This window comes from Myotis yumanensis, unplaced genomic scaffold (genome assembly GCF_028538775.1).
Source record: "Myotis yumanensis isolate MYYU_CA2020_CCGP unplaced genomic scaffold, mMyoYum1.0.hap1 SCAF_9, whole genome shotgun sequence".
Classification (NCBI taxonomy): Eukaryota; Metazoa; Chordata; class Mammalia; order Chiroptera; family Vespertilionidae; genus Myotis; species Myotis yumanensis.
In genome coordinates this window covers 72,261,519-72,274,926 of record NW_027223760.1, presented here as the reverse complement: position 1 = coordinate 72,274,926, position 13,408 = coordinate 72,261,519, and the positions used below count along the sequence as shown (strand labels likewise).

Here is a 13,408-nt window from a genome sequence, read left to right as displayed (position 1 = left end):
ATGCATTGGTAGTAAGGAGTAATTAACCTTAAACTAAAAACAGTCCAGCTCTCCCTAAGAACTTTTAAAAGCAAGCTTTAAAAGGTCCAAACTATTCCACGTAAATTAACTGTATCCCAGAACAAAGCTCTAGAATATTTATAAAAACATAAAAATATCCAGTACCCAAAAAGGTAAAATTTTTTAAATCTAGCATCCAATCAAAAAAACACTAGACATGCTCCCAGCCAAGTGGCTCAATTGGTTGGAGCATTGTCCTGTACACCAAAAAGGTTGTGGGTTCAATCCCCAGTTGGGGCACATATGGGAGGCAACTGATCAATGTTTCTCTTTCACATCAATGTTTCTCTCTCTCTCTAAAATCAATAAAAACATATCCTTGCCCTAGACAGTTTGGCTCAGTGGATAGAGCTTTGGCCTGGGGAGTGAAGGGTCCTGGGTTCAATTCCAATCAAGGGCATATGCCCAGGTTGTGAGCTCAATCCCCAGTAGAGGGAGTACAGGAGGCAGCTGATCAACGATTCTCTCTCATCATTGATGTTTCTCTCTCTCTCTCCTTCTTCTTTCCTCTCTGAAATCAATAAAATATACATATTTAAAGGTAGTGATTATTCCTTAAAAACAAACAAACTTTTCCTTGGGTAGGGATTTTAAAAAAAAGTCACAAGACATGCAAAGAAACAAAACTACAGTCCATTATAAGGAGAAAAACCAATCAATTGGAAGGCTACCCAGAATTGATATAAATGCTAGAATTAACAGAAAGGACATTAAAACAGTTATTATAACTATAATAACTTTAGAAAGCTGGAGGAAATATTGGACTTGCTAAGTAGAGACATGAGAAATATTTTAACAATTTATCTATTGATTAATTGATTTTTAGAGGGAGAGAGGAAAAGAGAGAGAGAGAGACATCAATTTGTTGTCCCATTGATGTATGTATTCATTGGATTATTGTATGTGCCTTGACCCGGATCAAACCCAAAACCTTGGCATATAGGGATGACACTCAAACCAACTGAGCTAACCCACCAGGCCAACATGAGAAATACTTTTAAAAGACCCAACTTCCAGAGATGAAAATTACAATATTTGTGATAAAAATGCACTAGGTAGAATTAAAAGCGGATTAAATATTATAGGGGAAAAAAGATTATTGAATTTAAAGACAGCAGTAGCAAGGATCTAAAATATAACCCAGAGAGAAAACTCAAATATAAACAAACAGAGCATCACTGGACTTTTGGAAAACATTAGGTGGCCTAATATAAACATAATTAGAATCTCCAAAGGAGAGAAAAGAGAGGGAGAAACAGAAAATATGTGAATAAGTCACAGCTGCAATTTAAAAATGTTTGATAAAAGTTATAAACAGATTTAAGAGGTTCCACAAACTCCTTGCACAAGCACAGAAAACATGAAATTATACCAAGGCACATGATATATCAAATTCTGAAAACCAGTGCTAAAGGGAAAATATTATAACCAGACAGTGAAAAAAGACACATTCATAAGAGCAAAGATGAGCATGATGGCAAGTTTTTCTTAGAAACACCGTAAGTGAGCCAACAATAAAGCTACAATTATACATTACTGAAAGAAAAAAATTGCCTATACACTGTGAAAATCTCTTTTAAAAATGTAAGTGAAATTAAGACCTTCCTTGAGATGTATAAAAGTAGGAAAAACTCATCAGCAGTTCTTTGGGAATGAAAGAAAGAGAAAAGGAAGGAAAGGAACGAAAATGATACCAAATGGAAATGCGGATCCATATGAAAGATTGAACAGCTGTGGAAATGATAACTACATTGGTAAGTTTGTTTTTTTTATTATTTAACGCTTTTTAAAATTTTTTATCTTTACTGTTGAAAGTATTACAGATGTCACCTTTTCCCCCCATTGATCTCCTCCACCCCACACCTACTTCCCCACCCCAGGCCTTCATCACATTATGTCTGTGTCCACAGGTTATACATATATGCATATAAGTTATTTGGTTAAAAGACAACTGCCTATTTTAAATGGATAATACATCATGACCAAGGGGTGGTGGTGGGGGTTAATCCCAATAGAGCAAGATTAATTTAACATTAAGAGTTAATCAAGCCCTGGTTGGTTTGACTCAATGGATAGAGCATCGGCCTGCAGACTGAAGGGTCCCAGGTACGATTCTGGTCAAGGGGATGTACCTTGGTTGCAGGTTCAATCCCTAGTAGGGGACATGCAGGAGGCAGCCAATCAATGATTCTCTTTCATCATTGATATTTCTATCTCTCTCTCCCTCTCCCTTCCTCTCTGAAATAAAAAATATATTTTTTTAAAAGAGTCAATCAATGTTTTATAAATATAATTCACCATATTAATAAGCTAAAATGAAAAATCTACATAATTATCCCAATAGATGCATAAAATGCATTTAATCCAATATTATTTTTGATTAAAAAAAAACTCTGAGCAAACTAGTAATAGAAGGAAACTTTCTTAATTAGATAAAGAGCATCTATGAAAAACCTATCACTAGCATCATATATAACACAGAAAGACAATTCATACAGAAATGTAAATGATATAGAATAAACAACTTGGAAAAAGTAAAATTGAAGGATTACCACCACTTGATTTCAATGCTATTATAAAGCCACAGATATCAAGATAGTGTGGTATTGGTGTAAAGACAGACAAATGGATCAATGGAACAGCATAAGAGCCCAGAAATAGACCCGTACATGTATGGACAACTGGTTTTTGACAAAAGTGCAAAAGCAATTCAGAGGAGAAAGGATAATCTTCTCAATAAATGATGCTGAAATAACTGTATATCCACATGGATAAAAAGGGGGGGGGGGACTTTGATCCATACATAATATCATATTCAAAAGTTAACTCAAAACTGACCATACACCTAAATGTAAACCTAAAAACTATAAAACTTCTAGAAGGAAACCTAGGAGAAAAATTTTTGTTCTTATGATGGGCAAAGATTTCTTAGCTATAAATCTAAGTGCATGATACATAAATGAAAAAATTAATAAATTAGACTTCATTAAAAATAAAAACTTCTGAAAAGACAAGCCATAGATTGGGAAAAGATAAGAACCATATTGATTTCACTCATATGTGGAATATAAAACTGAAAGCAGCAAATGAACAAACAAGAAAAACAAACAAAAACTCAGACAAAGACAACAGTATGTTGATTACAAGAGGAAGAGGGTGTAAAGGGTAAATAAAGGGGGTCAAATATACGGTTATGGAAGAGGACTGCACTTTGGGTGGTGGGCACACAAAGTAATATACAAATGATGTGTCATAGAAATGTGCGCTTGAAACTGATATAATCTTATTAACCATTGTCACTCCCAATAAATTTAATTTTAAAAATAAATAAAATTTGTTATTACCAAAATTAAAAAAACAACAATCCCTTTCTTCAAGTAGTTCACAATCTGATGTAAGAGATGGACAAGAAATGGGCAGTCCCAGTGGCACCATGAGAGGCAGTATACACCACGTTTAAGAGCTCTGTTACTAGGACACCCAGCTCCAAATCCTGTGTGACCTTGGGCAAGTCACTTAACCTCTCTGAGTCCCCAGGTCCCTTTCTGTAAAACAGGGACAATAGCACTGTGTACCTCATAGATAGGTCTGGTGTAAGGTCTAAATGAGTTAACTCATGTAAAGTGTTTAAAATGTGCCTGGTATAGTGTCTTGATTGCTAGTTCTTGTCAATATTAGCATGAAAAATACGAAGGTCTGAGGACATGATTCAGGGTAGAAGCCAGACATAAAACTAACAACCTTTTTTACTACAGCATAGTATTCCATCATGTACCACAGTTTTCTAATCCACTCATCTGCTGATGGGCACTTAGGCTGTTTCCAAATCTTAGCTATGGTAAATTGTGTCGCTATGAACATAGGGGTGCATATATCCTTTCTGACTAGTATTTCTGATTTCTTGGGATATATTCCTAGAAGTGGGATCACTGGGTCAAACGGGAGTTCCATTTTTAGTTTTTTGAGGAAACTCCACACTGTTCTCCACAATGGCTGCACCAGTCTGCATTCCCACCAGCAGTGCACGAGGGTTCCTTTTTCTCCGCATCCTCGCCAGCACTTGTCATTTGTTGATTTGTTGATAGCCATTCTGACAGGTGTGAGATGGTACTGCATTGTCATTTTTATTTGCATCTCTCAGATGATTAGTGACTTTGAGCATGTTTTTATATGTCTCTTGGCCTTCCTTACTAGTATGTCCTCTATTGAAAAAGAAGGAATTCTTATCATTTGCAACAGCATGGATGGAACTGGAGAGCATTATGCTAAGCGAAATAAGCCAGTGGAAGAAAGATAAATGTCACATGATCTCACTCATTTGTGGAATATAATGAGCAACATAAACTGATGAACAAAAACAGATCCAGAGACAGAGAAGCATCTATCAGACTGTCAAACCTCAGAGGCAAGGTAGGGGAGGGCGAGGGTAAGGGGAAGAGATCAACCAAAGGACTTGTATGCATGCATATAAGCCTATCCAATGGACACAGACACCAGAGGATGAGGGCATGAGTGTGGGAGGGTGGGGAGGCAATGGGGGGATAAGGACACATATGTAATACCTTAATCAATAAAGAAAATAAAATGGAAAGAAAAAAAACAACAACCTTTGAGAGCTGCAGCTTGCCGTCTGTAACAAGAGCAGTTCCAAACAGAGGATCCCAAACCCCGTCTAGCGTGAGAGCTGTGGTCTGGAGGTCTCTCTTCTATTTGTAACCGTCACTGGAAACCTGTGATTCTGCACATACACTGCTCTCTTGGCCAGAGGGACTGCCAACCCACAGTCCCACCAGCTAGGGACTTTCCGAGGACTGAGGGCCAAGCTTTTGGGCACAAAGTGCTGTTGACCAATGCTCAGGTTAGGAAAGGACACTGGATGACACATGAAGAATGCTGGCACTCCAAACAAGACCGGTCACTCCCTGAACAATGAGTCCTAGCAGGCCAGGAGAGAACAGGCCAGCAGGCAGCCCAGCATTGTGCAATGCAGACCAAACCCTCCTCTCAGCTACCAATCAGGAGGTAGTCCTGGCCACGTGGGTCACCCTCATCATACTTAGCTGGAGAGCAAGGTCTCCAGCTCAGGATCTTCCAGCACTCATGTGCTGTAAAGGTGACTGGCTAAGAGAAGGAAGAAATAACCAAGCAAATTCAAAGGGTCCCCAGGGTATGCCTTCTCTTGTCTCCCTCTCAGCCACTCCTTGCCTTCTTCAGTCTCCTGAACTCCAATTAAGAAGGAAGGGGGAGGGATCAAGCCCTTGAACAAGGTGGAGGCTAATTTCAATCCAAAACACTGGGTGTGACTTGGCAGCAGCCCTCAGCAACTTCCAGCTAAGCCAGCCCATGCTACTAAGTGCTGAAAATACCCAAGCATCTGATGAAGCAGTGCAGTTAAATTTAGCTCTGGCATTCCCAAGGCTGGGCTGGGTGCTAGAAGCAGCAGAGTAGACCCACAGATATGCCCATTGCAGGTGTTAAGAGCTGCCAGCAATAAAGAGCAGCCAGTGTGATGAAGATGACAACACCTGGAGGGAAGGAGAGCGAGGGAAGGGATTTGGAGGGGGGTGAGGTTCATGGCCCAAAGGCAGGTCTCATCTCCCAATAGCATTACCATGACCCATCAGCCCGGTGCCTCCATCCCCAGGGAGACCAGGCAGATAACATGGATGAGTAAAGAATAAAGATGGGAAAAAAGGGAACAGTGGGGACTGGGATGAACTGCAGGGCAAACGTCCCATCTAGAACTACTGAAATTTATATTTTTTTAATAACATCATGTTAGCCAAATAAAATCCTGCATTATGTCTGCAGACTTTCAGTGTAACTGACACCAGGCATAGCTGTAAGGAGTAGGCAACCCCATGGCTACTATTTCACCATCAGACATTCATTCTTTGTTCCTTCAGTCACTTGCTAAAATGCAAGCAGGGTTGTTTTGTGCAGGGCAGCCCAGGCTGTAGTGTCTGGCGGTGAATTAAACAGCTACCATGTCAAACAAACAGGCAAAACCAAGACCACTCAGAAGCACCCCCAGCATGCAACATCCACTGTGCTCGCCATGTTAGACCAGCCTCAGGTTCAGGAGTTTAAAGAGGTCAGAACAGACATGGGTTCACTGACAAGGAAGATTTGCATGACAGCTTGCTTCTCTAGGGAAGAATCCAGCTGGTGCTCAGCTCGATGCCATGATGAATGCAGCTCCAGGGCCCATAAATCCCACCACGTTCCCCACGATGCTTGGTGAGGAGTTAAATGGCACAGGCCAGGAAGAGGTCATCAGAAATGCTTTTGCTTGCTTTGATGAAGAAGCAACTGGCACCATTTGGGAAGATTACCTGAGAGAGCTGCTGACAATAATGGGAGATTGGCTTACAGATGAGGAAGCTGTACAGAGAAGCACCTATTGACAAAGTTACATTGAGTTCACGCGAATCCTTAAACATGGAACTAAAGAGAAAGATGGCTGAAAGAACTTTAGCTAAAACCTTCCAATTCCTTAGTCTTTGTTTTATTTCCCTAACATTTCCCCCATCCTCACAGACCTGCTGCATACAACTTAATTTCACAGCTTTGCCTCTTTAATATATTTATGCTAGATCTTTCTGCCCTTAGCACTTGTATAATCAGACTGTAGATGAGGTTGTATATTGTGTTGAAAAAGAATTTACAAATAAAAATCTACAAATTGAACCCCCCCACCCCAAAAACACACACACCATGGGCTTTAAGACTTCTTAGCTAACTCAGTTATTCTTACTGATGCCTGTTTAAGAAGGAAGAAAAAAAGAAATAATTGCCCTGCATGAATAAATTAATTGGTAAATTAGCGTTTATTAATATGTTCAGGATCAATTAAATGTTATCGAGTAAAGTAGCAGTTGTTAAATATAAAGAACGCTTGCGTTGGAGTCAGGCAGGCTTGAGTAGACTGGCTCTGCTATCCACTAGGAAATTACCTCCATTACTCTTTGGTAGAATGGAAATAATAGGTCTACCTCAGGTTGCTATAAAGATTAAATGAAATAACCCAGGACAATGTTTGATGATAATTTATGTTCAATAAATGACATATGAACTTTAATCATCTGAGAGCCAGGCTGTATAGGACAGGGGCTAAGCGTGAGAAGTAGAGTGGTGAGCCAATGCTTCACCAAGGCAGAGCCTTCCTGGAATCTGGGTCAGGAGCGTCTAAGCCACGTGGGGCGACACCGCCCCCCTGTGTCCATTTGCTGCATTGCAGTCACACTTAGGTTGAGTTGAACCTCACCTTTCTCTCTCCTTTGCCACTTGAGATGGAGTATAAGGTCCTGCAGACCTACTTTACTATTGCTTCTACTCCATGTGAGCCCCTCATGCAGTCTTTGCTGAGATGGGTAGTTGTTGAAAGTAATTATCTGAGACTGTAACAGCCAGCTTTTCCAAGCACTCTGCCAGCACTGCGGGGGGAGGGGGGGGGGCATTTGTCTAGCCTCTCTGATCCAGCGCTAATGCAGGTGTACCGGAATCCCCTGGAGAGATTTAAAAATACTAGCTATCCATTATCCATTGGTATATTACACCCCTCTGCAAAAACTGGAATCTCTGAGGGTGGGATGGATAACACATATAAAAGAACTCCTCATCAAGGGATCTCAAATTCAGCCAATTTTGAAAACACATTACTTTAACCCCTTATTGTGCTGTCCTGCTCACCTCTTGGGTTTAGTTGTCTTTGCAAGTAACAAGGTAAAAAAAAATACAGTGCTCTCTGCACTAGAAATTAGTATTTGCATGGAGCTAGAAAGCAGGGAATGAGGAGTCAAGTGAGAGGGGTGAGAGGGGTAAGAGAAAAAGAAAGAAAAAGAAGACTCACACCAAGAAGAATATAGAGAGACAGGCAGACAGAGAGGAAGGAAAACAGGCACACACAGAGAGAAAGGTGTGGGGAACGAGGGTAGGGAAAGAAGAGCGTGATAGAAGGAGTGAGGATGGAGAAAAGAAGGCATTCTCATAACCATGACAACATTTTGGTGTGGCAAAAGATAAATGGACAAATCCTACATTAAGAAAAAAAATTTCAATCTAGGGTTTACCTGCCATATGTAAAATCTCTTACATATTGACAAGGATAGGAACACCACAATAGAGTAATGAGCAAAAATATGAAGAGAAAATCCTAATAGCCAACACAGGGAAGCTGGGCGAGTTTACTAGTGAGTGGAAAATGTAGATTATTACTTTATTCCTATGAGATTGGCAGAAATCTGAAAGTCACTTACTTATTGCTGGCTAGGTTGTAGGGAAATTTATTTATTTAAATCTTGATGGTAAAAAATGTAAATTGTCACAGAACTTTGAAAAGAAAAAACAAAGCTATCTAACAAAATGTACCGCTCTTTTTTTTTTTCTTTTTTCTCTTCGAGAGAGAGAATGGAAGGGAGGGGAAGAGACAGAGAGAGAGAGAGAAACATCGGTGTGAGAGAGACACATCAACTGGTTGCCTCTGGCATGGCTCTGACCAAGGCCGGGGTGGAGCCTGCCACCGAGGTTCGTGCCCTTGACCAGAATCGAATCTGGGACCTTTCAATCCAACACTCTATCCACTCAGCCAAACCAGCAAGGGCCAAAATGTTACACTCTTTATTCAATCTACCTGATCCATTTCTGGGACTTGATGCCATGCCCTAGAGATAAGTATACCAGTACATAACAGTATATGTTCAAGAATGGTAACTGCAGCATTATTTATGGTGACAAAAACACTAGTAACAAAGGAGAAGTTATTAATAGGGTATCGTTGAATGAATGTTGATACATCTGGCTCACGAAATAGGATTTTATACAGCAATTAAGAAGCATGAATAAAAGTTATATCACTATTGGAATTTAAGGGATTAGGTATTGTTATATAAAAGCAACAATAACAATTATAATGCAAAAAATTCTCTACAGCAATACCTAGAGTACTGGGACTTCCATGACTGGGGGGAGAGAGAAGTTCAGGAAAGAGGCAGATAAGAATACTAAGGGAATGTGGTTCCTGATGACTGTATTCAGGACTTCATCAGGGAGAATCTCACTCAAGGACCTGCTCATTGGCCCACAGGCACCCCCAACACCACAAGTGCTAAACCCACCCACCTACCCTCACCTCTGCAGTTGGCTCCTTGTGCATGCTCCCAAATAGGGCAGCAAGAACGAGTCCAATGAACACAATGCTATCAGGAAAACAGACCAGAGTCTATGGGCAAGGGAAAAGCCACAAACTTGAGCTGTAGCACCACCTTATAGAAACCAAAAGATTTCCAGCAGCCAACCTGATTGAGTTGTAAGAACAAGAAAAGATATGCAAGTTCAAGAATTCGGTTGTAAGAGGGAGCAAGAAGTGTGGAGCAGGTGTATCCATACAGGGTTGAAAACAACAAATATAACAGGACTGAAGAACATATATCTCACCTGAAGCTAATTAGTAAAGATCTGAGGAGCTATTTGCTATTTCAAATGCAAAAGCAGCAACACAAAACTACATGGAGAATCAAGATGACAATAATCTTCCAATAAACTCAAAGGTACAGAATTTTGTGATCTGGCTGAAAAAGAACTGAAAATAGTTGTTTTGAGAAACAAGTTGCCTTATAAGAAAACAGAAAGACAATTCAACAAAATGAGAAAAACAATACATGAACAAAATGAGAAATTTAACAAAGAGATGGGGATAATAAAAAGAACCAAATAGAAACTCTGGAGCTGAAGAATTCAATGAATAAAAAGAAAAAATAAAATAATAAAATAAAGTAGAAAAAACAAAATTTACAGCACAGCAGATCAAGTGGAAGACAGAATAAGTAAACTACTTGATAGGAACTTTGAAATAACCCAATCAAAAGAGAACAAAGAAAAAAAATTAAAAATAACCCCAAAGCTTACATGACTTAAAGGACTCCACCAAACATACAAATATTAGAATAACTGGTGTTCCAGGAGAAGAGAGGGAGAAGGGGGTGGGCTTATTTAAAGAAATAAGAGCTGAGAATGTCCCAAACCTGAGAAGACACTTGGACATCCAAGTTCACTAAGCTAATAGATCACCCTATTATTTCAATGCAAAAAGACCTTCTATATGATACATTATAATGAAAATCTTAAAAATCAAAGATAAAGAGAGAATCCTAGAAGCAGCTACAATTTTTAAAAAACAGATTGTAACCTATAAAAGAACCCCCATTGTGCTCTCAGAAGTTTCTCAGAAGAAACCATACATCTTAGCTCAGATACTCAGTTGGGGCACATAATGGAGGCAACCGATCAATGTTTCTCTCTCACATTGATGTCTCTCTCTCTCTCTCTCTCTCTCTCTCTCTCAAATCAATAAAAACATATCCTTGGGTGAGGATATTTTTAAAAAGCGGTGGTACATTTACACAATGGAATACTATGTGGTTGTTAAAAAGAAAGAACTCTTACCCTTTGCAACAGCATGGATGGACCTGGAGAGTATTTTGCTAAGCCAAATAAGCCAGTCAGAGAAAGACAAATACCACATGATCTCACTTACCGGTATACGTGGGATCTAATGAGCAAAATAAACTAGCAAAAAATAGCACCAGAGGCATGGATACATGGAACAGTCTGATGGATGTCAGAGGGGAGGTGGGTGGGAGGGTCTGGATAAAAGGTGACGAGATTAGCCAAAGAACATATATGCCCATGAAACACAGACAACAATGTGGCAAAGGCCAGGGGCTGGGGGCTGGGGGCTGGGGGCTGGGTGGAGGTGGGCAAAGAGTGGGGGAAATGAGGGACATCTGTAATATGTCAACAATAAAAAAATAAATCTGGATATAACCAGCTGCTCATTTCACAGAATCAAACCAACAGAATGTAAGAAAAAGGAGGTTCCTGTCAAACTGCAATAAACTTTTTTAAAGAATCTAAATTATTTAATGTATTGAAAGGTGTTTTAAAAAAAACTTGTGTCTCATTCACTCACATTCCATTGTCCAAAGCAAGTCATATGTTCAACCCATATCAGTGGGATAAGAAAATACTGTACACTCTTCCCATGAAGATGTGGGGGGAGGGGGGGGCAGGCGGGGGAGAAGAGCCTGTATATTCTTCCCATGAAGGTGTGTATGGGGGAGAGGGGGTAGGAATGAAGGGAGATTAATAGTTGCTAAATAAAAATACCATCTCCTTGAGTCATGTAAAGAGCTAGAGATAAGAAGATAATCTCACCTTGGAGAGTACTCAGATGATGATAAAGGGAGGGATAGAGTGATGATAATGCTATAGACTTGTACAAAGAGCCGTCAGTTTAAGAGCACAGAGCATTTTCCTGGTCACAACGGAAGAGAGACTTGTTGCGGGAAGAGTCTAGTCAACATTGGAAGGCTGACAACTAGAACAATTAGGAGCATCCACAGCTGGCTGAATAAACAAAGAGTTCAGGTTGATTAATCAGCTAATATCAGCCAAAAGGCATCTAGACCGGACTCTTTTAATGTCTTGAGTGACACGATGAATGGACTGCTCATCCAATGGGCAGATTCTTCATCCCCTAGTGCACATTCAATTGATTTGCTGGACAAAGGAAGAGATTCAAAAAGACTGGGCAGATAAAATGGATGTGTCCTCAAACAACAAAGCAGAATGCCATAGGCATCCATGTGAAGACAAGTGTTTAGTTACAAAATTTCCACAGGACAAGTGCAGAATAGGAGAGATGTGGTTTATCATCAGTTCATGTAAAAAAGAGGTGGGAGGGGGTTTTGTCCATTTAAGATTAATCTGAGTCAACAGTATGTTGTGGCTATCTCCACCCCCACTGCCACCCCACCCAAAAAGGTATTTTTCAGAGTAAACTATAAGTTCTTTGTCATTTAATAGTTATACTATGAGGCAGGTACTAAAAGCCCTATTTTACATCATAAAAAACTACAGCTCAGGGAGGCCAAGGCAGCACAGCTTGTAAATGGCCAAGCCAGAACTCAAACCCTAATCTCTCAATCTAAAGCCTTGCCTATGACATTCTATCACTTCCAACTGGAGGGTGGCCAGAGAAAGGCAAAGCTAGAGAGGAATGTTGCAGCAGGGAGGACACCTGGGATCAGAGCTCCTGCAGCAGACAAGCTCAACACTTGTTACACGCCTGTGGGGTATGATTGCAGAAGTCAAAACAATCACCAGACCCAGCAGGCTGATATAAACTAATCAATAGTTGGTCCTAAAGACAGAAAACAATAATGAAAACCATAAACACTTTAATAATCATATAAGAACTATCCTAATATATAAAGAGCCAGGTGCTGTCACGACCGAACAGATAACCGGTCACCATGAAGTGCCTGTGTCAGTGTGAAAGCATGCCAAACTGAGAATTGTACAGCCAAAAATGGCAGAGAAAAGAATTAGACCATCAGGACGGCAATTAGTCTGACATGCTATTAACACCCCGCAGATGGAAAAGCTTGCGAGGGGAAGGGGGGGGTTAAAATAAAAATAAATTTAGCTCAGTTAATGGCAAATAATAAAAGAAAATTACTATCCACAATTTGAGTTTTTTGTTTGCAATACCAATTAAATGAAAATAATATCAATATACAAATGATGTGAAAATTTGACAACCACTTGCATAATTTTAACAGAAAGGTAACCTATCTTGTTTCTCTGGTTAAAAAACTATACTGTAGAGAATGTTGAGACCTAAGAATTTTTCCTTCTACACCCGTCCTTAAAATGTATTCTATTTAGCACCCAATCATGGTAGACAATGTCACTTGTCTCCCAAACACTCAACCATGAGAAAAAAAAGTCAGAAAAAATTTATTTGCTTTGGAAAACATAGAATCTGTATAGTATTGCTTAAATTATACTATTTTTAAAGAAAAAATCAGTAATTGTGTTTTTAATATAATATTTTCACATGCACAGCGGTATTCCACTTCCCTGTAAATTAGGTGTTGTCAAACTTGAATGGGCTTCCAAATTATCTGGAGCTGGGGGGGGAACTTGTTAAAACACAGATGCCCTAGCCGGTTTGGCTCAGTGGCTAGAGCATCGGCCTGTGAACTGAAAGGACCCAGGTTCGATTCTGGTCAAGGGCACATGCTCAGGTTGTGGGCTCCATCCCCAGTCAGGGGCTTGCAGGAGGCAGCCAATCAATATTCTCTCTCATCATTGATGTTTCTCTCTCTCTCCCTCTTCCTTCCTCTCTGAAATCAATTAAAAAAAAATACATGGCTTTAAAAAGAAAGAAAGAAAGAAAGAGAGAGAGAGAGAGAGAGAGAGAGAGAGAGAGAGAAAGGAAGGAAGGAAGGAAGGAAGGAAGGGAGGGAGGGAGGGAGGGAGGGAGGGAGGGAGGGAGGGAGGG

The 13,408-nt window shown here is 40.0% G+C and overlaps 1 pseudogene; it reads left to right on the top strand.

The window, feature by feature from the left end:
- The first annotated feature begins 1,747 nt into the window (after positions 1 to 1,747).
- LOC139016655 (myosin regulatory light chain 12B pseudogene) lies at positions 1,748 to 6,686 on the top strand (annotated as a pseudogene).
- Positions 6,687 to 13,408: the final 6,722 nt, after the last annotated feature.